This window comes from Vulpes vulpes, chromosome 13 (assembly GCF_048418805.1).
Source record: "Vulpes vulpes isolate BD-2025 chromosome 13, VulVul3, whole genome shotgun sequence".
In the NCBI taxonomy this organism is placed as follows: Eukaryota; Metazoa; Chordata; class Mammalia; order Carnivora; family Canidae; genus Vulpes; species Vulpes vulpes.
Window position 1 is genome coordinate 105,623,794 of NC_132792.1, and position 26,758 is coordinate 105,650,551.

General features: G+C 37.1%; 1 long non-coding RNA gene across 1 annotated transcript in view; it reads right to left on the reverse strand.

Moving 5' to 3' along the window:
• LOC140594949 (uncharacterized) overlaps nt 1-26,758 on the reverse strand; it is a 93,103-nt gene that overhangs the window by 57,790 nt on the left and 8,555 nt on the right. Inside the window, exon 2 of the long non-coding RNA XR_011996222.1 lies at nt 10,886-10,946. This is a non-coding gene — a long non-coding RNA (uncharacterized lncRNA). The remainder of the gene's footprint in view (nt 1-10,885; nt 10,947-26,758) is intronic.

Below are 26,758 nucleotides of genomic sequence, written 5' to 3' on the forward strand. Positions count from 1 at the left end.
TAAATGGAAGTACACTATACCTGACATTGAAACTGCATAGTATGTCGTTAGATGGATGCATTTGTTTGCTAGGGCTGCCATAACAGAATACCACAGACTGGTGGCTAAAGTGACAGAAACTATTTTCTCACAGTCCTGGAGGCTAGAAGTCCAATATGAACATGTCAGCAAATATGGTTTCTCCTGAGGCTTCTCCCCTTGGCTGACAGACAGCTGCCTACTTGCTGCGTCCTCACATGGCCTCTCCTGTGTGTGTCTGCCCTGGTGCATTCTCTTCTTATAAGGACACCAGTCACACTGAATTAGGGACCCATCCTTATGATTTTAAAGTTAATCACCTTTTTCAAGGCCATGTCTCCAAATATAGTCACATTTTTTTTAAGATTTATTTATATTTGAGAAGGAGAGAGAGAGAGCACACACATGTGAGCAGGGGAAAGGACAAAGGGAGAGGGAGAAAATCCTCAAGTAGACTCTCCACTGAGCATGGAGCCCAATGTGGGACTCAGGGCTCTATCCTATGACCCCGAGATCACAACCTGAGCTGAAATCAAGAGTCAGATGCTCAGGCAACTGAGCCACCCAGGTACCCCCAAATATAATCATGTTCTAAGGTACTGGGAGGTTATGGGGCCTCAACATATGGATTTAGGGGGGAATGCAACTGTCTATAACAGAAGCATTATAGATATTGTTGTTTCCAGTTTTTACTATTATAACAATGGTATAATGAACATCACTTACAGAAATCTTTGTACATATGTGAGTATATCCATAAACTCCTAGAAGTAGAATTGCTGAATCAAAGGAATAAATTTGCATATATATCAGCCGAATTGCAAACCTCCAAAATGTTTTGTCAAATTTCAACTTCCACCAATAAGGTATGAGAGTAGTCATTTCCCTTCACACCCAACAAACTGGCAAATGATGAAATGTCATCTTCACCAGCCTTCAGTAGAAACTGGTAGTGAAAAGCACACCAAAATAAGTTATCAGTGAGATTTTATACAGTGTGCATTTTTATAATAAGAGGACTCTTTTTCATACATGCTACTATATTTACAGTGATTAATGCTTACGTTGTATTATTTTAGGGAATCAAAACTACTAAACTGTCTTCATTTGAATCTATAGTCAGGTTACTGAAATAGTGGTTCCAATATATCTAATCCAATTTGAATAAATATGGTTATACATGGCTGCACAGAACATAGTCTATTCTAAATAAGTACTTGCTGAATGAAACCAATCACTGATGGTATTTGCTATCCATCAACAATGGTAATAAAGCCAGTCTCCAATTATCAGTGCATTGCTGAGTGGTTATGTATTTCACAATAACTTTGAGTTCATTTGAAGACATTTTCCTCTATCATTTCTTTTCCAGTTGACATGCAGGCATGACTTACCCTGGGGTTTTCAAACTGGCTTGAAATAAAGTAGGTTGCTTTCCATTTTAAAGTTACCTGGAAAAGTTGGGTAAATAAGTCTAATTTTTTACCTAGGACTAGTGCAGACTTATCTTTTCTTGTAACCACTATACAGAGGCTTTGGGAACTTCTGAAAGTTAGGACATCAGGCCAGCCTCAAGATAGGCCTTCAGACCCAAATGGGTAGGCAGTCTGAACAAGGATAGGTTTACATGAATAGATAGGCAAGATGCTGGGAAAAGATGAGCATGTTTGCTATGGAACAGAAAATTCTAAAAAGAAAAATTGCCTGCAAGACTTTGGTATAAGTGTATTCATTGGGATGGGGGCCCCATAGTGAAGGAGGAAATCATTTTCATACTTCATAGGACTATCCAGGTTTCCCAAGCACCTTCCAAAAGGGGAATATTTATGGAGAAGGACACACTAGTCAATTCTGTTTGCCACATGTAAATCAGAAAGTGCACATGAAGTTTACCATGTTTCAGGATTTCATCATGTTTTTGGCAAGAGCATGGAGACATAAGGAGACCTTTTGTTAAACCACATAACTCTGATCTTGTTTATGAGCTCTAAAATTAAATTATCTCACATAAATACTCAGAAGGTAATTTTCATATTAGTCTCAATGGTCCACAGTACCACCACAAAAGATCCAGTCACAATTCATTCTGTGACACGGGCGGCCTCTCGGCTTGGTACAATGTGCTACTTCGTGGGAGTTTCATGACCTACAGACTCTCACGCGGTTAAAGAAGGAAAGAGTAGCTGGAAGCACTTTTGCTGGATCTGTGGCAAAAGCATTTCCTATTGAATCAAGAAAATACACCAATGCAAAAGAATGAAGACTATAGTTCAAAGCTCACAAACTCTTTCTGTGAAGGACCTAATGTAAATATTTTAGGTTTTTCAGGCCATTGGATCTCCGTCACAACTACTAAATTCTGCTGTTTTATCACAAAAACAGCCATAGATCAAACATAAATGAATAGGCATAGTCATGTTCCAATAAAACTTTATTTACAAAAAAACGGGTGGCAGGCCAGATTTGGCCTATGGGCCACAGTTTACCACTCTTACTCTAGCCTACATTGATCTTCCTCTTTTCTGGTATTTTCTTTTTTAAACATATAGCTACTCTATACGACTTTTAAAAGATTAACTTATTTAATCCTCAAACAACTATTATTAGCTTCCCATTTCATAGATGAGAAAACTAAGGCCCCAGAGAGGTTGAGCAACTCTCCCAAACTCATACAACTAGGAAGTGGCAGAGCTAGAACACTAACTCAGGATATCCGACCAGAGACACCACAGCTTGCCCCTTATTCCTGAGAGGTTTTAAATGTGCTAAGAGCTCTCAAAAATATATCTACTATTCTAGGCACTCCTGAAACTCTAAGTCTGGCTTATATCCAGAGCAGATTATTTCTGTTATTTATCCAAGTAGATTCCCAGGTTAATTCCAATTCTATACTCGACTTCTAGCAAGAGAAGTACGAGGAGACCCTGAGGGTCCCAAATACACCCTGTCAGTTGGAGGTTCTCAAATGCCTTGTTAAGGCTTCTAGAGCTTCATCCAGCATCGTTTACCAATTTGCAATAAGCTTAGAATTTACTGTGTCCTCTCAGGAGTAATTTGGGACAATACTATGTTATCAAAATATGCTATTTAAAAAAACAAGAGTAGATACCAAAAAAAGTTACCATACTGCATGTAAAATTAATGACTATAGAAATAAAAATTTAGGGGCCCCTGGGTGGCTCAGTCAGTTGGCCATTCAGCTCAGATCATGGTCCCCGGGTCCTGAGACTGAGCCCCACATTGGGTTACCCTGCTCGGTGGGGAGCCTGCTTCTCTCTCTCTCTCTCTGCCTGCCACTCCCCTTGCTTGTGCTCTGTCAAATAAGTAAAATCTTTTAAAAAAATAAAATAAAAATTTAGCCCAAAGTTCTACTATAACATAAAATTATGAGTCAGCTGAATAAAAAAAGATGTTTGTCATTCCAAGTAATGGGATACTATCATGAGGTTTGGAATTTCTCTCTTGTAAGTCTGAATAAACAAATCTTGACTATTGGTAGTCTCAGTACTAAGGACACAAGTACAATTTGAAGTTGCTACTTACCTAACGTTCTTCATGATTTATTCTGTCCTCACCATCCTATCATATTATGTAGATTTTTCTTTCAATCAAAACTTACCTCATTTGATAGGGTTAAAACCACCATCTCATCTAATTAAAGAAGAAAAGTAAACTGAACATTCTCTTTTAGAACATGGAAATTTCCTGCGGTTGCCAAAAAAGAACTTGAAATGCTTTAAGATTAAGATTATACATTCAGTCAAATCAGCAATTACAAATTAGTAGCTTTGTGCAAGGATTTAGAATGTAAGTAGAATGAGAAAAGAGGTTATTCTCTGAAATAGCCTCTGGGAAAGTTAAGTGGGTGTTTTCATGTCCCATTCATAAAACCCAAGGATGAATCCATATACTTTTCTATGGCCTTCACTGCAGAGAAAAAAATTCTGTTTCCATTTGTTAAAAGGGTTCAGTTTTCATATCCTTGGAGAACAGAGGGTATTTGACTCTGAAGGGGCAGGATATTCTTACAAGTAAGTTAAAAAGAGAAAGGTATTTTATCATGTAAATGTATCTCATCATTCATGAGAAAACACCACTATAGTATTGTGGGTCCCTAATGAGCTTGAAATTTTCATTGGCCAGAAAAGATAATGAAAGGGCAAGGGAAGAAAAAAAAATATGTAAAATCTACTCTGTGCCAGGCTCCATGCTAGGAAATTTAGTATAGTTACATTAAGGAACTAGCTAATTTTAAGTGTTAGTTTCTCTTTTCAAGTTTAAAGATTACTGATGATCATTTAACACATTTTCTCATATCTGTAACTATGTGGGGAGATGGATGTTAACTAGATTTATTGTGATCATTTTACAACATATACAAATATTGAATCATTATGCTGTATACTTGAAACTAATATGTTATATGTCAATTCTATCTCAATACAAAAATAGAAATATTTTCTCTTGTTTCAACTGCTGTTTGGAAAATTTTAATTTTGCTGTCAAAGCACTGTTTTTTGTTTTTTGGGGGGTTTGTTGTTGTTTTTACACAACCACCTTTACCTAAAGCAGCCCCAGAAGACTTAACTTTTGAAAAAGTCTTCCTATTTCTTGAGATGAAGGACTGTACCTATCCATTTTATAACCATCAAAAGAGCCCTGGAAACTCTGGGACGTTTTTAGTTATCAAGCCTTTCCTTTCCATCTCCCACGCCCCATTATAAACAAATATATTCCTCACTATGAGGACTCGTGTTCACAACATAAAAAATGAGGCATGACATTGCAAGTAACTGAAACAACCTCAAGATGTCATTTATATAATTAAACACTGTAGTGGCTAAACATGGTACAACGTGGGGACCGCCCCCCACCCCTCTTGCATCTGATGTAACTCCAAAGCAGCATCATACATTTCCTGCAACCACTCTATCAGATCCCTTCCAAATCCTCATTCCCCCACCAAGCCCCCTCAGGGCATTATCCCAGGAGCCCAGGATCAAGTCCTGTATCAGGCTCCCCTAGGGAGCCAGCTTCTTCCTCTGCCTATATCTCTGCCTCTCTCTGTGTATCTCTCATGAAATAAAATCTTTTAAAATTGTTTATATTTTCTTTGTACAGATATTTCAAATTTCCTCATATATCCTCCGTAACAACCCACTGAGGAATAGATTACTATTCCCATTTTTACAGAAGAGGAGGTTGGGTCTCAGAAGTTAGAAATAGGAAGGACATAAAGGGAAAGGAGAGGAAATGAGTGACAATATCAGTGAGGGTGACAAAATGTGAGAGACACCTAACTCTGGAAAACAAACAAGGGGTAGTGGAAAGAGAGGTGGACGGGGGTGGGGGATGTTGGGGTGACTGGGTGATGGGCACTGAGGGGGGCACTTGGCAGTGAGCACTGGGTGTTATGCTATATGTTGGCAAATTGAACTCCAATAAAAAATTTTTAAAAAAAGAAATAAGAAGGACAGTGATAATGAATCAAAACTAGAGACTTCTGAAACCTACTGCTCTTAACCATGAGGCAACACTGTCCAGAGTTCTCTTCAGAGTAGCTAATATAAAAACCACACATAATTATATCTTCAGAAATTACCTGCAACTAGATCCTTAAACTTTATCTTTTTTTTTTAACTTTTTTTTTTTAATTTTTATTTATTTATGATAGTCACAGAGAGAGAGAGAGAGAGAGAGAGAGAGAGAGGCAGAGACACAGGCAGAGGGAGAAGCAGGCTCCATGCACCGGGAGCCCAACGTGGGATTTGATCCCGGGTCTCCAGGATCGCGCCCTGGGCCAAAGGCAGGCGCCAAACCGCTGCGCCACCCAGGGATCCCCTAAACTTTATCTTTTTAAGATAATTTTTTTTAAGGCAAGATTTAGACGAACTGGTTCTTAACATTATTTTGGTTGTGGATCTGTAGAGAATTTGACAAGGCTATGCACACTCCACCCTGACAAAAAGTACACATCACACATACAATAGTCTAAATGGCTGCCAACTTTAAGGATGTCTCCACTGACGTTAGAATCCCTCTCAGTCACAGGCTAACATTGCCAAGTCATCTCTCCACAGATATTACCAGCAAGCCTTCCCATTCTTTGCTGTGATTCTTTACTGAAGTGAAATGTAGCATTTCTGTTACTGCATTCAATTCCCTCCATGATGTGGGACTCAAAATGGACTTCTCACACTACTAAATTAAATCCTCATGTCTTCCACAGTGACGTTAAAGATAGTATGACCTTTCTACCCCATCAACCTCAGAGAGGTTGTGTTGTTTTGCTACTGCCAGTACATTTTTCCCTCCTGTTGAAACAGTCTTGACTTATATATTACAGCATATATAATAAGGCACATTTTCCTAGCATAGACCCATTCAGAGAGAAAGAGTTTGACCATAGGGTATATGAAAAATATTTCAGAGAAACTATATACAAAAGGCTACCTAGAATTGTATGGTGGTTAAGAACCCAAGCTTTGGAATAAGGTGGCTGAATAAAATGGTTGTAGGTTCAAGCATGGGTTCTGCCATTTATCTCCTATATGACCTTGAGCACTTTACTTAACCTCTCAGAGTTCCTTAATCTGTGAATAGGGATAATAACACACATCCTGCATGGTTCAAGTTATGTTAAATAAAACTAGATGAAAAACACACAGAGCTTGGCACATAGTAACCACTGGATAATAGGTGTTATTATTATGCTATTCTTAATTTTCAATGGCCTGATTATCTGGCATAATTACAAAAAAAACACTATTCTGGTCAATAGACAGTTTCCATATTTATCATTGCTAAAAGTAATATTTAGGATTCAATTATGGATTCTTTTCCTTGTGCCCAAAAGGAAATCAAATCAATTGGATTACTGATTTTTAAGGAATTAGAATACAATAAAAATGCTTAAAGATGAAAGCATATGACTTACTCCATATTTAATCATTTGGATGGATCCTCTGGGCTCAAGGTTACCATAATAAATATAATCATTATTATATAATACATACATAGAAACAAACATGTGCATTTCACTTTGCTAGATGACAAAATAGCAACTACTCTTTTACTATGGTACCATATTCTGTGATATATGATTTTATTAATTAGTCATATGGAAGATGTATTTTTTTTTTAGATTTAATTTGTGAGAGAAAGAGCAAGCAAGAGCATGTGTGCACACAAGCAGGGGGGAGGGGCATAGGGAGAGGGAGAAATAGGCTCCTGGCTAAGCAGGGAGCGTAATTTGGAGCTCAATCCCAGGACCCTGGGATTATGACCTGAGCCAAAGGCAGATGCTCTCAACCTCTGAGCCATCCAGGCACCCTGAAGATGTATTTTTTAAAAATATTAAGAATGTAGTGGATACCAGTGAATGCTTATTGAGTTGAAGGTCAAACTGAAAACTAGACTTATATGTATTCTCTCTTATAATGTTTCACAACTACCTAACAGGACAAAAATTATATGCCTACTTTATTTGAAGCAACTGTAAGTTAGAAAGCTTAATTTGCCAATGTATACATCTAGTTGTGTAAAGTAACTAGTAATTAGTACAATAGCATTCCAATCTTGTCCTAACTTTAAAACCCATGCTGTTTTTACCATACTCTGCTGCCTGCCAAATTTATAATGAAATATATATAATTTTCAAACCAGTCAGAAACTCTGCTTATAAAATGTCTTACTCTCTCCATTATCAAGCTGATAACTTCCTGGAGGGGTGGGGAAAGAGTGGCCAAGTTTAAGGAATAAATATACAGAAGGAAGGATCTCTTGAATATACAGAGTTTCAAATTCAAAAAATAAAAGATAAAAATAATAAATGAAACTCTGATCTGAGACAACAATTTAAAAATATAACACCCTTTTTCTGGTTTATTATGTGGGTTTATATGAATGAGCTGCCATCCCAAACTAATTAGAAGACCAGTTGCAAGCATAACTTGGCAATCTGCTTGCTTACTAATTTGAACGAAACACTGCAAAGGACACAGGAAAACTATGCATAAATCAAGAGAATTCTCCAATTTTAATGAATCATATCTTTTAGGAGATAAGCCACAGTTAAAAGTTAGTTTATGGGGGCAGCCCCGGTGGCGCAGTGGTTTAGCACCGCCTGCAGCCCGGGGGCATGATCCTGGAGACCTGGGATCGAGTCCCATGTCAGGCTCCTGCATGGAGCCTGCTTCTCCCTCTGCTGTGTCTCTGCCTTTCCCTCTCTCTCTCTCTCTCTCTGTGTCTGTCATGAATAAATAAAATCTTTTTTTAAAAAGTTAGTTTATGTTCCAATTAAGGAAACCATAATCATAAACAATTATCCCGTCTAGAATAAAATTTAATCAATCTAGGATCATTTCCTTTCCATCTGTACCAAAAAAAATACACTTTTTAATGTAATTATTATCTAGACTTTGGGAAAAATAAGTATTGGAATTCAAGGACTACAGTAGAAATTCAGCATCAACTGGCAATCTAACAGACAATTAATTCAGGCACTTACACAGGTGCTGCTAATAAGACATAGTTACCAGCTTAGCCCTTGAAATGTCACCTATATAGCCAAGCAGGTCAATGAAAGATAAAGATTTATGAGTTTGCTAAATCTCACAGAACACAGAGAATGAAAAAAATTCAGTGGATTTAATTGATTTTATCACCTCAATAACCCAGGTTTCTCAAAATAGCACCAGATCATTTTGCTATAGAAGTTATCTGCCTTAATTTTTCTATTAGGGCCAAATTGTTATCAAGAGTCACAAGTGTAGGTACAAAAGGAAGTACAATGTCTAACAGTAAAATAATGCAAGTTAAGGCTCAATTATAAAAGCCAAGAAAAGCATCCAGATGCCTTCCTTTATTTATGGCACTGTATAAGTTATCACTAACAGAAATAAATCAGTTAGGAAATCTCAACCAGAGCCAAAGATATCTCTCGACTTCAGCATTTTCTCCTATGTGTAGCTATATCATGAAACTCTCACTTGATAATGCACAGACATGCTCAGTGCTAACAGGATTGTCTGAACTGAAACTGAGTCATAGCACTCTGCCTCAGAACATAACAGGGCAATGAAGACTTGTGAAATGGACAAGTGTGCTTAAATTAATTAGCACCAGAAGTCAACAGCATAGGGAGAGGTCATTAGAGTTTAAGAAACTTCCCTCTCATGGCTGCTTAGGTATTTATTTTACGTTGATCTTCTCCTTTAGGTTACAAAAGCACTATTGAAAAATAAAAATTATCCACATCCCTGTCACCTTAAAACTACTATCATTTGTAGTATTCCTCTCTAGTCTTGCTTTTTCATGTATGCAAAGTCCTTTACTATACACCTCCAAGAATACATTATATGTACCTTGCTTTTTATTTTTCCACCAAAATATTTACTGGAGGGGCTTTCATCTTGTTATTTAGAGTGTGATAGGAAAATGACAGGGTAGAAAGACCCTAAACTCATCTCCTCATAGAGATACTAGTAATGCCCACATCAGTGTAAATAACCTAAGGACTGTTAGATCTTCACAGTACAGCTAAATGTAGAGAAGAGGCCACACTGAAGAGAGTAAGAAGGGCAGAGAGATAGTAGGGAGCCAAACTGACCTGAAGGATGGTCCATGGGAGGGAGGTACATAAGAGGCATGGAGAAGGGAGAGGAACTGACCCCAAACCAGGTACCCCAAGCATAGGCAACCCCCACTGGGAAGACAAATCCCCATTAACATTTGCCTTTGAAAACCAGAGAAACTCAACTTCTCAAATTCTTACAATCATTGGGGCTTCACACCTGGAACTTTAGAAATCAGTAGCCCAGCTCTCAGACAGCCAGGAGGGCAAGAGCAAACTGAGTTCACACCTTTAAAGAGACAGCACAACAAAGAGCCCAACTGAGATAAAGCATAGAAGCAGCAGTTTGAAAGATGTCTAGGGCATACAGGAGGGAAATTTTTTTCTAAAGGCTATTTTTTTTTTTAAGTAATCTCTACATCCAACACGGGAATCCAACCCATGACCCCAAAATCAAGAATCATATGCTCCTCTGAGCCAGCCAGGTGCCTTGGGAGGGAAATCTTTTTAATAACCTCAGAGCATGTGCTAGAGGGCCAGGTATCATTGGGAGACTACTCCAAGAACAAAAGAGCTGGCAAATGCCATTTCCCTCTCCCACCCCCATCTCCCACTTCACCCCCACCCCCACAGCCTACATATATAGGACACCTACAGGAACTAGTACACCACAAACACTCTCTACCTAACTGGCTAAAAGTACAGCCTGCCCCTGCTCCTGCCCTGCCCCTGCATTTTTCTATAGGAGCACCTCCTCTAACCCAACAGGAGTTACACCCAGCAGAGACAGAAACCTTTAAAAAGAACCAATCAGATGAAGAACTCAATATTGAAATTAAAAATACACTAGATGGAATAAATGGCAGGCTAAAGGAAGCAGAAGAAGAAAAAAAATCAGTGACCTAGAGGATAGACTAATGGAAAGCAACTGAGACAAGCAAGAGAAAGAAAAAAGATTAAGCATGGAGAATAAAAAAAGAATGAGTATATTAAGGGAACTCAGTGGCACCATCAGGTGGAAAAATGTTTACATTAGAGGGATATCTGATTGAGAAGAGACAGAAAAGGGGGCAGAAAATTTATTTGAAGAAATAGCTGAAAACTTCCTGAGTCTGGGAAAGGAAACAGACAACCAGATCCAGGAGGCACAGAGAGCCCACAACAAAATCAGCCCAAGGTCCACACCAAGACACACAGTAATTAAAATGGCAAAAAGTAGCAATGAAGAAATTTTTTAAAGCAATAAGAAAAAAAAAGCAGTTATATATAAGAGAAACCCTGTAAGGCAATTACCTTTTTTTTTCCAGCAGAAACTTTGCAGACCAGAAGAAAGTGGCATGATATATTCAAAGTGCTGAAAGAAAAAACAAAGCTATCATTCAGAATAGAAGGGGAGATAACATTTCCCAGACAAAAGTTAAAAGAATTAATTACCATGAAACCAGCATTACAAAAAAAAAAAAAAAGGTAAAGGGGATTTTTTTCAGTGGAAAGGGAAGACCATAAGCAGGAAATAGAAAAGTAGGGAGTATGAAAGTAGTAAAATTAAGTATATCAAAAAAAAAAAAAAAAAAACCAACAACAACAAAGGACTCACAAAATGAAAGGATGTGAAGACACTATATACCTAAAACATTGGTAAGAAAGGAGTAAAAATTTAGCGCTTTTAGAATGCATTCAAACTTAAGCAACCATCAACTTAACATAGACTGCTATATGCAGATGATGCTATATATAAACCAAATGGTAACCACAAATTAAAAAACTGGTGATAGATATGCAAAAAATATAGAACAGTAATCCAAGTATATCACTAAAGAAAGCAAGCAAATCACAAGAGAATAGAGCAATAAAAGGAACAAAAAGAACTACAAAACCAACCATAAAACAAGTAACAAAATGGCAAGAACATATGTATCAATAATCACTTTGAGAGGCACCTAGGTAGCTGAGTAGGTAAGCGTCTGCCTTCAGCTCAGGTCATGATCTCAGGGTCCTGAGATCAAGCCCCATGTCTGGCTCCCTGCTCAGCAGAGAATTTGCTTCTCCCTCTCCTTCTGCCCCTTCCCCTACCCCTTACTCATGAGCGCTTTCTCTCAAATAAAAATCTTTTTAAAAAATAAGTCACTTTGAATGTAAATGGACTAAATGCTCCAATCAGAAGACATAGGGTGACAATAGATAAAAAGCAAGATGTGTCTATATGCTGCCTACAAAACTAGTTTCAGACCTAAAGACACATGCAAATTGAAAGTAAAGGATGTGGGCAGCCCCGGTGGCTCAGCAGTTTAGCACCACCTTCAGTCCAGGGTGTGATCCTGGAGACCCGGGATTGAGTCCCACATCGGGCTCCCTGCATGGAGCCTGCTTCTCCCTCTGCCTGTGTCTCTGCCTCTCTCTCTCTCTCTCTCTCTCTCTCTCTCTGTGTGTGTGTGTGTGTGTGTGTCTCTCATGAATAAATAAATAAAATCTTTAAAAAAAAAAAAAAAAAGAAAGTGAAGGATGCAAATGGAAGTGAAAAGAAAGCCAGGGTAGCAATTCTTATATCAGACAAAATAGACTTTAAAACAAAACTATAACAAGAGACCAAAAAAAAGGACACTGCATAATCATAAAGGGAGCAATCCAACAAGATGTAACAATTGTAAATATTTACACACCCAATATGGGAGCACCCAAACACAGGAAGCAGTGAATAACAAAGGAATCAATAGTAATACAATAATAGTAGATTTTAACACCCCATTTACATCAATGGATAGATAATCCAAACAGAAAAATTGACAAAGAAACAGTGGCTTTGAATGATACACTGGACCAGATGGATCTAACAGAAATATTCAGAATATTTCATCTGACTGCAGAATACAGAATTCTTTTCAAGTGCATACAAACATTCTCCAGTATAGATCATCTATTAGGCCACAAAACAATTATCAACAAATTGAAAAAGATCAAAGTCACCATACAGCTTTTCTGACCACACTATGAAACTAGAGATCAACCACAAAAAGTCTGGAGAGGGTACAATAAATGGAGGTTAAATAATATGCTACTAAACAACAAATAGGTCAACCAAAAAAAAAAAAAAAAAAGAAAGAATCAAATAGGAAATCAGAAAGCACACTGAGACAAATGAAAATGAAAACACAACAGTCCAAAATCTCTGGGATGCAGCAAAAGCTCTTTTAAGAGGGAAGTTGATAGTAATACAGGCCTATCTGAAGAAGGCAAATCTCAAATAAACAACCTAACCTTACACCTAAAGAACAAACAAAACCCACAACCAGTAGAAGGAAGGAAATAATAAAGATTAGAGCAGAAATAAACAAAATAGAAACTAAAAAAGCAATTGAATAGATCCATAAAACCAGGAGCTAGTGCTTTGAACAGATCAACAAACTTGATCAACTGTTAACCAGATGCATACACACACATGCACACACACACATACACAGGCACACAAAAGAGGAATCAAATTCAGAAATGAAAGAGGAGAAACAATGCCTCAGAAAAACAAAGGATTATAAGAGAATATTATGAGAAATTATATGCCAACAAATTTGACAAGCTAGAAGAAATGGATAAATTCCTAGAAACATAGAATGAAACACAATCAGGAATAAATACAAAATATGAAGAGACCAATTACCAGAAATGGAAATGAATCAGAAACCAAAAACTCCCAATAAACAAAAGTCCAGGACCATATGGCTTCACAGCTGAATTCTACCAAACATTTAAAAAAGAGTTAAATATCTATCCTTTTCAAAAACCAAAAAAATAAATAAATAAATAAAAGAGGAGGAAGTGAAGCTTCCAAATTCATTATACAAAGCCAGAATTACCCTGATACCAAAACTAGATAAAGACACTACAGGGCAGCCCTGGTGGCTCAGCGGTTTAGTGCCACCTTCAGCCCAGGGTGTGATCCTGAAGACCCGGGATAGAGTCCCACATCAGGCTCCCTGCATGGAACCTGCTTCTTCTTCCTCTGCCTGTGTCTCTGACTCTCTCTCATTCTCTCTCTGTGTGTCTCTTATGAATAAATAAATAAAATCTTTAAAAAAATAAATTAAAAAGACAGTTCAAAAAAAGAGAGAGAGAGAGAGGGAGAGAGAACTACAGGTCAATGTCTCTGATGAACATAGGTGAAAAAATCCTCAACAAAGTATTAGCAAATCAAGTCCAACAATACATTTAAAAAAGCTTTCACCATGATTGAGTGGGATTCATTCCCATAATGCAAGGCTGGTTCAATATTTATAAATCAATCAACATGATACATCACATCAATAAGAGAAAGGATAAAAACCATATGATTTTTTAAAATATTTTTTTATTTATTCATGAGAGACACAGAGAGGGGCAGAAACATAGGCAGAGGAAGAGGCAGTCTTCCTGCAAGGAGTCCAATGTGGGACTCGATCCTGGTTCCCAGGATCACTCCCTGAGCCAAAGTCAGATGCTCAACTCCTGAGCCACCCAGGTGTCCCCCATATGATCATTTTAATAGATGCAGAAAAAAAAAAAAAAGCATTTGACAAGGTACAACATCCAGTCAGGATAAAAACCCTCAACAAATTAGATTTAGAGGGAACATAACATAATAAAGGCCATATATGAAAAATCCACAGCTAACATCATACTCAATGGTGAAAAACTGAAAGTTTTTTCCCTAAGATCAGGAACAAGGATGTTCTCTTTCATCATTTTTATTCAACATAGTGCTAGAAGTCCTATCCACAGCAATCAGACAAGAAAAAGGAATAAAAATCATACCAATTGGTAAGAAAGAAGTAAAATTTTCACTATTTGCAGATGACACTATACTATATGTAGACTAAGGACTCCACCAAGAAACTACCAGAACTGATTACTGAATTCAGTAATGTCACAGGGTACAATATATAGAAATCCATTGCATTTCCATACACTAATAATGAAGCAGCAGAAAGACAAATTAGAAAACATTCCCATTTATAATTACATCAAAAGTAATACTACTTGGGGATAAACTTAACCAAGGAGGTGAAAGACCTGTACTTTGAAAACAAATATTGATGAAAAAAATTGGAAGATGATACAAAGAAATGGAAAGACATTCTATGTTCATAGATTGAAAGAAAATTGTCAAAATGTCCATAGTACCCAAAGCAACCTACAGAATTGAATCTGCAAGCCCTATCAAAATACCAACAGTATTTTTCACAGAACTTGAACTAACCCTAAAACTTGCATGGAACCATAAAAAAACAAAAACAAACAAACAAAACACCAAATAGACAAAGCAATCTTGAAAAAGAAGAAGGAAACTGGAAGTATCACAATCTCAGTTTTCAAAATATATTTCAAAGCTGTAATAATCAAAACAGTATGGTCCTGGCAAAAAATAAAAAATAGACACATCGATCAATAGAACAAAATAGAAAGCCCAGAAATAAACCTACAATTATGTGGTTAAATAATCTTCAACAAAGGAGGCAAGAATATGCAAAAAACAAAAAAAGTCTCTTCAACAAATAGTGTTGGGAAAACTGGAAATCTACATGCAAAAGAATGAAACTGGACCACCATTTTATACCATACAAAAAAACAAACTCAAAATGGATTAAAGACCTCAGTGTGAGATCTAAAACCATAAAGACCCTAGAAGAGAACACAAACAGTAATTTCTCTGACATCGGCTGTAACAACATTTTTTTGGCTATACCTCTGGAGGCAAAGGAAACAAAAGCAAAAATAAACTATTGGGACTACATCAAAATAAAAAGCTTCTGCAGAGCAAAGGAAACAACCAACACAACTAAAAGAAAGCCTACTGAATGGGAGAAGATACTTGCAAATGACATACCTGATTAAAGAGTTCATACTCAAAGAACTTCCACAACTCAATACCAAAAACAACAAATAATCCAATTTAAAAATGGGTAGAAGACATGAACATACATTTCTCCAAAGATGACATCCAGATTGCCAACAGACACATGAAAATATGCTCAATATCACGCATTGTCAGGTAAATACAAATCAAAACCACAATAAACTAGCACCTCACACCTGTCAGAATGACTAAAATCAAAAACATAAGAAACAACAGGTACTGGCGAGGACGTGGAGAAAAAGGAACCCTCATGCACTACTGGTGGGAATGCAAACTGGTGCAGCCACTGTGGAAAATAGTATGGAAATTTTTCCAAAAGTTGAAAATAGAATTACAGTATGATCCAGTAATTTCACTACTGGGTATTTGCCCAAAGAATACTAAAACACTAATTCAAAAAGATACATGCACCCCAATGTTTATTGCAGCATTATTTACAATAGCCTAATTATGGAAGCAGCCTAAGTGTCCATCAATACATGAATGGATAAAGAAGTGGCATATATGTATATATATCCAGTGCAAAATTGAATGGACACTAGGATTTTATATAAAACATCAGCTAAGGGCAGCCTGGGTAGCTCAGTGGTTTAGCGCCACCTTCAGCCCAGGGTGTGATCCTGGGGACCCGGGATCAAGTCCTGCGTCAGGCTCCCTGCACGGGGTCTGTTTCTCCTTCTGCCTGTGTCTCTGTCTCTGCCTCTGCCCCCCTCATAAATAAATAAATAAAATCTTTTAAAAAATAAATAAATAAAACATCAACTAAAGAAGATCACTTCTAGGAATTTATCCCACCAATATTCTTACATATCTGCATAAAGATATAAGTACTATAATATATAAGTGATTTGGTATTCTATTGAGACTAGGTAAATAATTACCTAGATTATTATGCTACATTCATACATTGAAATAATATGCAGCCTTTGAATATGAGACAGCTCTAAATATATACAAACATATAAAATTTTTAATGAGAATACATCCTCTAATGGAATATTATATATATAATGATATATATCATGGAATATTATGTACATACATTCCACTGTATCTTGGCCTCTACTCCAATCTTCCTCTCTCTGCATTCCTCTTCACATTAAGGCATTCCCCTTCTAGAACATGCCCCGAGTCCCCAAAACATTCCTTGCCTAAATGGCATGATATATGCAGCAACATGGATATGAAAACATGCTTAGTGAAATAAGTATTCAATTGTCTGGGAATTATAAATAATTTCCGAAATTGGGTATCATCTTCAGAAAGTTTAAACCTTTAATTTGATTCAAATCTGACTCCAAGCTTCTGGGTTTTCCATCTTGCTTAAGAAGCTTCCCTCTTTCACTTCCACATTCCGCCCCAACACATCATAGACATATTCTCCTACAGCTTTATTTGCTACATTTAGATATCTAACCCATCCCACACACATGTATGTGTACAAACATTGCAAAAGAATGCAGACCAAATAGTTAGCACTGGTTATCTAAACTTTAAAACTGAATCTTTTATAATACATGTCTTAATAACAAGGAATACAGTCTAGCTCTAAAAAATAGTAAATGTAAGCATTGTGATCTACACTGCCAAGCTGAGAAAAAGAATAAAACAATTCATTTGGGTGTATTCAAATATACTCAGCAAAAGCCACAGGTCAACTCAGATTCTGAATAACCAGTTCTTATAAACCTCAGAACAACAACAGTTTTTTTCACTTCAAATGGCTTAACCAAATGGAAGAGGTTCACCTAAAGCTCAAGCTTAGGCTAATTAGTGAAAGGGGCCAGACCAGAAATAACCAGCCCAAAGGAAAAAAGAAGTATATGATTAAGTAAGCAGATGGCCACTTGCAATTTAATGAACAGCTACTTTTTTGCTTTGGACTGACGGCCCAACTAGGGAAAGTCTTTAGCTTAAGCTCCTCCCTTGAGAGCCCTGGATGGCTGGACTCTCGTGATTTATTCAGGTGAGAGTCCATCTCCTCCCAGAAGTGGCTTCTATAATTCATAAAAACCCAACTGTTTATATCAAACAAGCACAGACTAGGGGCCCTCTCTACTTCAAGATGGTTTGCTAACTAACTCTTTCCTTCCAGCTGCAGGCTGGCATAGCGGAAGAGAAAAAAGTACTTTATCTTCTGAAAATCTCATTTAAAAAGCAAAAGATTGGAAAGAATGATAGCTTAGTTAAATCATTTTTTATATACACCTTAAGCCAATGTTACTAAAAAAATTTTGACAGCCATGTGAAAGTAGAATCAGACTTCAGGACAGGGCCCATGGGTAGAAACAGGTGAATTCAGGAAAGAAAAACAGGGTACTCATTTAAGGAGGAGCCAAAAGCATGCCTCCACATATTTCTCAGTTTTGCTCAGGATGAGCATATCCCATAAGCACCATTCAAGATCAGTTCTATGAGGCCTTCCATAGTGTGAACTTGTCCAATACAATCAAAAAGTATCTGTTTATTAAACCGCAAGTGGCTATCCTATATAACAAAGAAATCCCAAACAAAATCATAGATACTTCTGACAAGGTGCAAGCAGAACACATATATCTTGAAGCATTTTTTTTTCACATAAATGTCTATAAAAACAAGGTGAAGAAACAGATGTGGGCAGAAGGGATTATGGCTCAGCCCAACGAGTTGCAGCTCAAAAAATATTTAAGGAACACCTGGGTTGCTCAGTTGGCTAAGCTCAGGTCTTGATCTAAGGGTCGTGAGTTCAGGCTCCACTTTGGGCTTCACACTGAGTGCAGAGCCTACTTTAAAAAAATGTTTTTAAGTAAATAAAAACTGGTAATTTTTAATAATGGTAATTTTATCCATTATCTCTTGGGTTTTCTTTTTCTAGATAACATATGCATGTATAAATACAGACATACACATAGCTGCTTTATAAGAAGATTAATAGAGTTATATTAATATATATTGATAGGTACTTCTCTGTATCAGACTCCTTATAAACCAATTTTCCAATTACTATTTCTTCCAGATTCAATACTTTTATTAGCATGAAGTTATCTTGTATTCAGTTGAAGATTTACAAATTAAAACTCAAATCTATTTTTGTTTGTTTCCCAAATAACTTCACCAACATGTTAAACAGGAAAAGGAAGTATGAGCTAGGGACTGGGAGGCTCCAAGAATTTTTTGTTCCTAAAGGATTAGATGTGACTGCCAACGATTCCGTGGTTTGAGCTGCTTTCAAAAGGAGGAATGTGATAATAGCTCCTGGGTGGAATAATTTTGGCTGGACTTGATTAAATCTAAGCTTAAAACTTACAGAGAACAGCTTGGACTGCCTTTTTTTTTCTTTAAAGAGACGACTATGCATTTCATCTTACTGTGGCCTTGCCAAATTCAGGGTCTTTTGGGAGTCTGGCATTAGATTGGACACCAACAAAGGGAGCTATAATACCATGAGGAATAAGAATTACATAACTCCAATCAACACTAATGAATGTGTCTCACTAAAGTCCTGCACGTGGAACTTTGGAAAGGAGTCCTCAATCATTCTAAGGTCCTTTCCTTACACAAAGGGCTATTTTATTAAGCTCCCAGAATTAATGAGTCCAAAAAAAGAATAGGTGCCAAACACTGGACATATTCAGTTGGCATTTTTATTTGTACTCTAATGTTTTTCTTTTGGTAAATAGTCATTTTACACTTCCTAGAGATACATATAGATTTTGCATTTAATATATTTTCAAGATTTTAGGATTTATTTTAGAGAGAACGTGAGGGAAGGGCAGAGGAAAAGGGGGAGAGAGAAAGAGAATCTCCAAGCAGACTCCCCACTGAGCACTGAGTCTGACTCAGGGCTGCATCCCACGACCTTGATATGAAGACCCGAGCCAAAATGAGGAGTCAATGCTTACCTGACTGAACCACCCAGGCACCTCCTTAAGATTTTATTTTTTAAGCAATCTCTATACCCCATATGGAGCTCAAACTTACAACCAAAGATCAAGAGCTACATGCTCTACAACTGAGCCAACCAGGTGCCCCTGAGATGCTTTGTCCTTGGCATCACTTTCTGGTGACTTTAAGACAGAGGATTGTAATACCACAGTGATAATTATAGAATACTTGAAAAAAATCAACTATATGTTGGGGATCTCATGGAGTACCCATTTTCCAAATTTGAATACAAATAATATTAAATATTAAAGACTGTTCCATGGATTTCTGGTTCCAGGACAAGATGGTGTAAATATTCTCTCTATTTCTCCCACTAAGTACAGCTAAAATACCTGGATATTACACATAAAACGAATCTAAGAAAACTGAATATTTTCTCAAGTACTGAAAGAAAAAAAAAAAAAAACTCTATCCTTCAAGAATGAAGGAGAAATCAGACATTCTCAGATGGAAGACAAATAAGAGAATTTGTTGTCAACAGATCTGCCCCAAAAGAATGACTAAAAGCAATTCTTGAATCAGAAAGGAAACAACAGAAGGAGGAAACTTGGAACATCAGGAAGAAAGAACAAAAAAGAGTAAAAATTTAGGTAAATACAATAGACATTCCTTCACCTCTTGAGTTTTCTAAATTGTGTTTGATGGTGGAGGCAAAAAATACATATATATTATTTGATGTGGTTCTCAATGTAGGTAGAGGAAATGTTTAAGACAATTACATTATAAATGTGGAAGGTAGAGGAACTTAAAAGGAGGTAAGGTTTCTATACTTTTTTCAAATTGGTAAATGTCAACACCAGTAAACTGTGATAAGTTCTGTATATCTAAACTAATGCCTAGAGCAGCAATCACTAAGAAAGGGATATGAAGACATATACACTCAAAACGGATAAAATGAAATTCTAAAAGATGTTTTAGTAACCCACAAAAGGCAAAATGGAGAAATAGAACAAAATGAAAAATAGAATATTTAAGCCCTAACATCAATAATTAAATGAAAACAGTCGAAATTCACCAGAGATTGGCAGAATAAATAAAAATCATAACCCAACTATATGCTGTCTACAACAAACTGCACACAAGGACCTGGATGGCACTCAAAGGCATTATGCTGGGTGAAAAAAAACACGTCTCAGAAGGTCACATATTGTATTATTCCATTATGTCACATTCTCAAAATGACAAAATTATAAACGTGGAGAAAAGACTAGTGGTTGCCAGGGGTTAGAGATAATGAGGGGAGAAGTGACTATTAATCTGTAGTGGGAGGGAGATTTTTGTGGTGAAGGAAGAGTTCTGTATCTTAGCTGCTATAGAGGTTATACCAATGTATGTGTTCTAGAATGACATAGATAGATAAACACACACACACACACACACACACACACACACACACACACACACGGTATGGACTCCATGCTCTAGTTTGAATATTGTCTTACGGTTACATAAGATGTAACCCTTTGCCTAGCTTAACCAGTGGTTTTGTTAGATCTTATGTAACCACTGGGGAACACTGGATAAAGGGTACAGAGAACCTCCCTGTACTATGTTTGCAGTTTTCTATGAATCCGTAGTGATCTCAAAAGCAGAACAAAACCTTACCTAAGTTCTAATCCTGGTTCCACCACTTCCTGGGTAAACTTGGGTTCATTCATTCATCTGTTCTTGGTTCTGTCCCCATAAAATGAAATAACACCATCTATCTACCAAGTTATGGTAAAAATAGTAATAATAACTGAAATATTTTTTTAAACTAACTTTCTGGTTTTCCTTTGTTGTAGAGCTAGACAAGATCAAGCCCCTTTTTTATTTTTGATTATTTACATCATCTAGTTCACATCCAGGCTGTACAGCTAATATCTTGGAGCCCACATGGCTAATAAAATGGGGTTTAAGATTTTATTTATTTATTCATGAGAGACACAAAGAGAGGCAGACACATAGGCAGGGGGAGAAGCAGGCTCCCTGTGGGACTAGACTCCAGGATCACAACCTGAGCCAAAGACAGAGAATCTCTGTAACACAATGCAGAAACGCTGGCCTGCAGGATGAACACAAAAGGACTGGACACTGATCATATATCAAGGTGCTGCTACAGGCAGCTCTATTATCAGATTTTATTCACACCTTGAGAATCAAAATATGCCTCCCAAAAGGCAGGGATGTTTACAATCCCATGTTATTCACTAAACAAAAACAAAAATCATATTAATGTTTAATCAATCGAAAGCCAATTAGGAAAAGTGACATATGTATAGCCAGATCAGCCCAAAAGAACAGAACAGGAAGGGGGATCCCTGGGTGGCTCAGCGGTTTGGCGCCTGCCTTTGGCCCAGGGCGCGATCCTGGAGTCCCAGGATCAAGTCCGGCGTCGGGCTCCCGGCATGAAGCCTGCTTCTCCCTCCTCCTGTGTCTCTGTCTCTCTCTCTATGTCTATCATAAATAAATAAATAAATCTTAAAAAAAAAAAAAAAAAAAGGAACAGAACAGGAAGCCAAAAAATAAACCAAATACATATAGGGATTTAGTATACGAAATGGGTATCATCTAAAACTAGTCAGGGAAAGATGGGTTATTCAATACATTGTGTTGTAACAATTGAGTAGCCACTTGGAAAAAAAGATGTTAGACCCACACTCTACATTAGAAGAGATTCTATATGGATCAATGACTTAGATGTGAAAATAAAGCATTAAAAGTATTTGAAGAAAGTAGACATTTCTTTTACAACCTTGAAGTAAGGATGGCTTTTTTTTTTTTTTTTTGGCTTTTTTTTTTTTTTTAAGATTTTATTTATTCATGACAGACCCAGAGAGAGGGAGGCAGAGACACAGGCAGAGGGAGAAGCAGGCCCCATGCAGGAAGCCCGATGTGGGACTCGATCACAGGACTCCGGGATCACGCCCTGAGCCAAAGGCAGATGCTCAACCACTGAGCCACCCAGGTGTCCCAAGGACAGCTTTTCTAATCACAATACAAAATGAATCACAAAAGAAACAATTGACAAAGTTGACTATATAAAAATCAAAAAAGTTCTTCATGTAAAAAAGGCACACACACATGCATGCACGCACACAGAATGAGGAAAAAAATTCACACGCAGAAAAAGAAAAGGTCAATAATCTTATTTTTAAATGTATATAGTTATTCTTGATAGCATTGTTTATAATAGCAAAAAATGGAAAACAACCTAAATGTCCATCAATAGGAGGCTACTTGATTGAATATAATGATTCAATAAAATCTTCAGGCTAGAATGCCATGTAGTTATAAAAAATGAGAAACCTCTTTAAAAATGTGGAAAGAGGGATCCCTGGGTAGCGCAGCGGTTTGGCGCCTGCCTTTGGCCCCGGGCGCAATCCTGGAGACCTGGGATCGAGTCCCACGTCGGGCTCCCGGTACATGGAGCCTGCTTCTCCCTCTACCTGTGTCTCTGCCTCTCTCTCTCTCTCTCTCTCTATGACTATCATAAATTAAAAAAAAAAAATGTGGAAAGATCTCTAGGTATGTTATTAGTTTTTTCAAAAACAAAGTGAAAACAGTATATAGTATGCTACCTTCTGAGTAAAAAGGGTAAAATACATTTTATTCACTTATATATTATGCACAAAGAAATCTGGAATGATATATAACAAAACATTTATACCTGCTATCTAGAAGGTAGACAGGTAGATGAAACCAAGTGGCTAACAAAAATGTTTCATTTTATGACTATTTTTGGAAACTTTCAAAAATGTGTCTGTTAAACTTAGATTAAAAATAACTTTTAAGCAGGGTTTTTTTAAGGGAGGAAGGGGCGGAGAGCAAGGGTAAATCTCCAGCAGGTTCCACATCCAGTGCAGAGCTATCACCAGGCTTGATCTCATGACCTGAGATCATGACCTGAGCTAGAATCAGGAGTTGGATGCTTAGCCAACTGATCCATCCAGGTGCCCCTTAAGCAGATTTTTAAATGTTATTTTATTCATTTTAACTTCTCTTTAAAGGTATCCCATGGAATTTTTTTTTTAGATGGGAGAATAGTCTGGTTAACATCTTCTAATCGGAGACCAGAAGTTTTAAGATGTTACAAAGTGCCCCTGGGTCAAAATGCTGAAAGATGACTTCCCATTCAACAGTCTAAAAAATTATTTAAACCTTACTTCAACATAGGAACAATAATCTAGGGATGCCTGGGTGGCTCAGCGGTTAAGCATCCTTCCTTTGGCCCAGGGTGTGACCCTGGAGACCCAGGATCGAGTCCCACATCAGGCTCCCTGCATGGAGGCTGCTTCTCCCTTTGCCTAAGTCTCTGCCCCCCTCTCTCCGTGTGTCTCATGAATAAATAAAATCTTTTAAAAAAAGGAACAGTGATCTAATATTTTATCTAATTTTAAAGGCATTAAAACAGATTCTTGTCAAATTCTGAGATCTAGAAATGTCATGTTATTTTAAAGGGACATAAAATCTAAGAAAAAGACAACAGTGAAAGCGGGCCACTGGCAGGATAAAGAAAGTGGCTTCTGCAGTAGAAAGAGGACTACCAGAAAATACCAAAGAGCTACAGGTTCCAACAGCAGTAACCTAAAGTCTGAGAGAGATATCCTAACAGTTCATTGTCTGCCTGTGTTATACACTGTGTGCTTATTTATTTACTCATTTGTTCATTTATTTTACTCATTCATTCATTCCAGGCTGGCAACTTGCCCTTTCATGTTAAACAAAGTAAGTGTAAAAGTAGAAGGGACCTGGATAGCCTGGGTGGCTCAGTCTGTTAAGTGCTCAACTCTTGATCTGAGCTCAGGGTTAAGTATTCAGGCCCTATGTTGGGCATTAAAAAAAAAAAAAAAAAAAGTAGAAGAGAATTATATTCTCAAAACTTATCTAAAAAGAAATGAAAGTCAATTTAAAGAAGCAGTCCTTTATAGAACATCAACCTAGATCACAAGATGGGAATTAACACATTTACAGTATTGGTAAGCTATCACGAAAAGCAAAGGTGATCATTCCTAAGACAATAAATATTAAATTCAGATAAAGGATAAATGCGCACACTTGCATAGCCTCTAGTTATTTCTAAGCTTTAGTTATTAAATTGTTTATATCTTTTTTTAAAGAATTTATTTATTTATTCACAGAGACAGAGAGAGAGAGACAGAGAGAGAGAGGCAGAGACACAGGCAGAGGGAGAAGAAAGCTCCATGCAGGGAGCCTGACATGGGACTCGATCCCAGGTCTCCGAGATGATGCCCTGGACTGAAGGTGGAGCCAAACCGCTAAGCCACCCGGGCTGCCCAAATTGTTTATAACTTAACGATGGAAATAGTACACAATTTTCCTAAATTTAGGTATTTTTCCTTGGAAGAAGAAAAAGGAGGAAAATTTACAATGAATAATAGACATTCTGGGTAGAAATCTGACAATATAAAACAGGAGTTTAAATTTTTATCATGGGAGACCTGAATTTAAGTCCTCAGCTCTCAACAAGTGCACCTATTAAAGAATATTTGCTCTGATCTGCTTATTGTTTTCCATAACCCAAGTTGGGCTTTAAAATCTCTCCCCCAGGGCAGCCCCGGTGGCTCAGCGCTTTAGCGCCACCTTCAGCCCAGGGTGTGATCCTGGAGACCCTGAATCAAGTCCCATGTCAGGCTCCCTGCATGAAGCCTGCTTCTCCTTCGGCCTGTGTCTCTGCCTCTCTCTCTCTGTGTGTCTCTCATGAATAAATAAAATTTAAAAATAAATAAGTAAAATATCTCCTCCATGCTCCCAAAGCACTCTACATATATTGTACCTTATTCCATTTTTTTCTAGAATTCTGCTGATGCCTCTATATCACCCTCTAGACAGGTTTCCAGAGGGCAGACCCGGTGTCTTTGATTCACTGTACTAGTCACAGAACCTAAAAATAAAAAAAATTTTAAATTTTTTTAAAAAAAGGGATCCCTGGGTGGCGCAGCGGTTTAGTGCCTGCCTTTGGCCCGGGGCGCGATCCTGGAGACCCAGGATCGAATCCCACGTCGGGCTCCCAGTGCACGGAGCCTGCTTCTCCCTCTGCCTATGTCTCTGCCTCTCTCTCTCTCTCTCTCTCTCTCTCTATCATAAATAAATAAATTTTTAAAAATTAATTAAAAAAAAAAAAGAACCTGGCAGACTTCTTGGCTCATTGATGCTAAAGATTGGTTTATAAATTAAGTATCAAAAATTTAGATGTTATATCACAGATTTTATTTATTACTGACTTTTTAAATATCCAACTTTTTCATTTAGGCCGAAGTTAGTTTTCATATATGCCATAACTTTTTTAAAGTGATGACATATTTACAAGACCGAATAAACGTAAGACAAGGAGGACCTTAAGAGTTTCCCTATACAATTTTTCAAGGCTGATTTTTTTTCCTTCTTATACAACTCAAAAATAGGTGTATTAGAGGTTTTTTGTTTTGTTTTGTTTTGGTTTGTTTTTTTTACAGCATTTTTGTAATCATGTAACTTTTGGGCAAAATGTTCCAGATTATTTGATTCCATAGGCTCTTTTATTCTTTTTTCTTTGTAATTCCAATATTTGATGAATCCCTTAGTGTTGAAAATCCAAATTTTCTATGTTCCAAAAGTGTTAAATGTTAGGCAGAATGAGAAGCCATACTACTGCAGCTGCCCTGCATTATCTGGCCAACAGGTGGCAGCATGCTCCAGGGAAAGGTTTCAAGAATCCTGTGACTTTTTTCTGAATATTTAGAACTGACAGGGAAGTACTGAACAGTGGATAAACAAAAATCTATTTACTCTATTGGCTCCAGCCAAATTATATTTCCAAAGCAGTAAGGGTAATGTAAATTTCATCCATTTTTCAACTAGATTCAAGGTCACCGCTATTGCTAATTATCACCTGCTTGTTAACTCACAATAGGGGTAGCACGACAAGATCTAGCAAGATTCCTGCAAAGCTGAGAGGTAAAGGAACCAAGGGAGCTTGGGAAATAAGAAATTGAAAACTACTTGGATATTCCAGAATACCTCTAATGTGCACTTTTGACAACCTTTTCATCTAATAAGCAATTCATATGTGATATATTTTACTATTTATGCTATTAAGCTTTTATATATAATTATTAACATTGATACTAACAATATAATACAATCAACTACAAAAACTAGTGAAGATGTTAAGGTCGATTAATTTACTCATTCTTTGTACAAGTATACAGTAAAAATAGAGGCATCTATCCCATGGCATAGGTACTTCTATTTAGACCAATATTCAACACCTTCATGTATTTTATTAAACCTGTAGGCTATAACTGTGATCCTTTCACAGACTAATAAAATTACAGTAAAATGTTGGGTAATTTAGATTTGAGAAATTTGCAGTTACT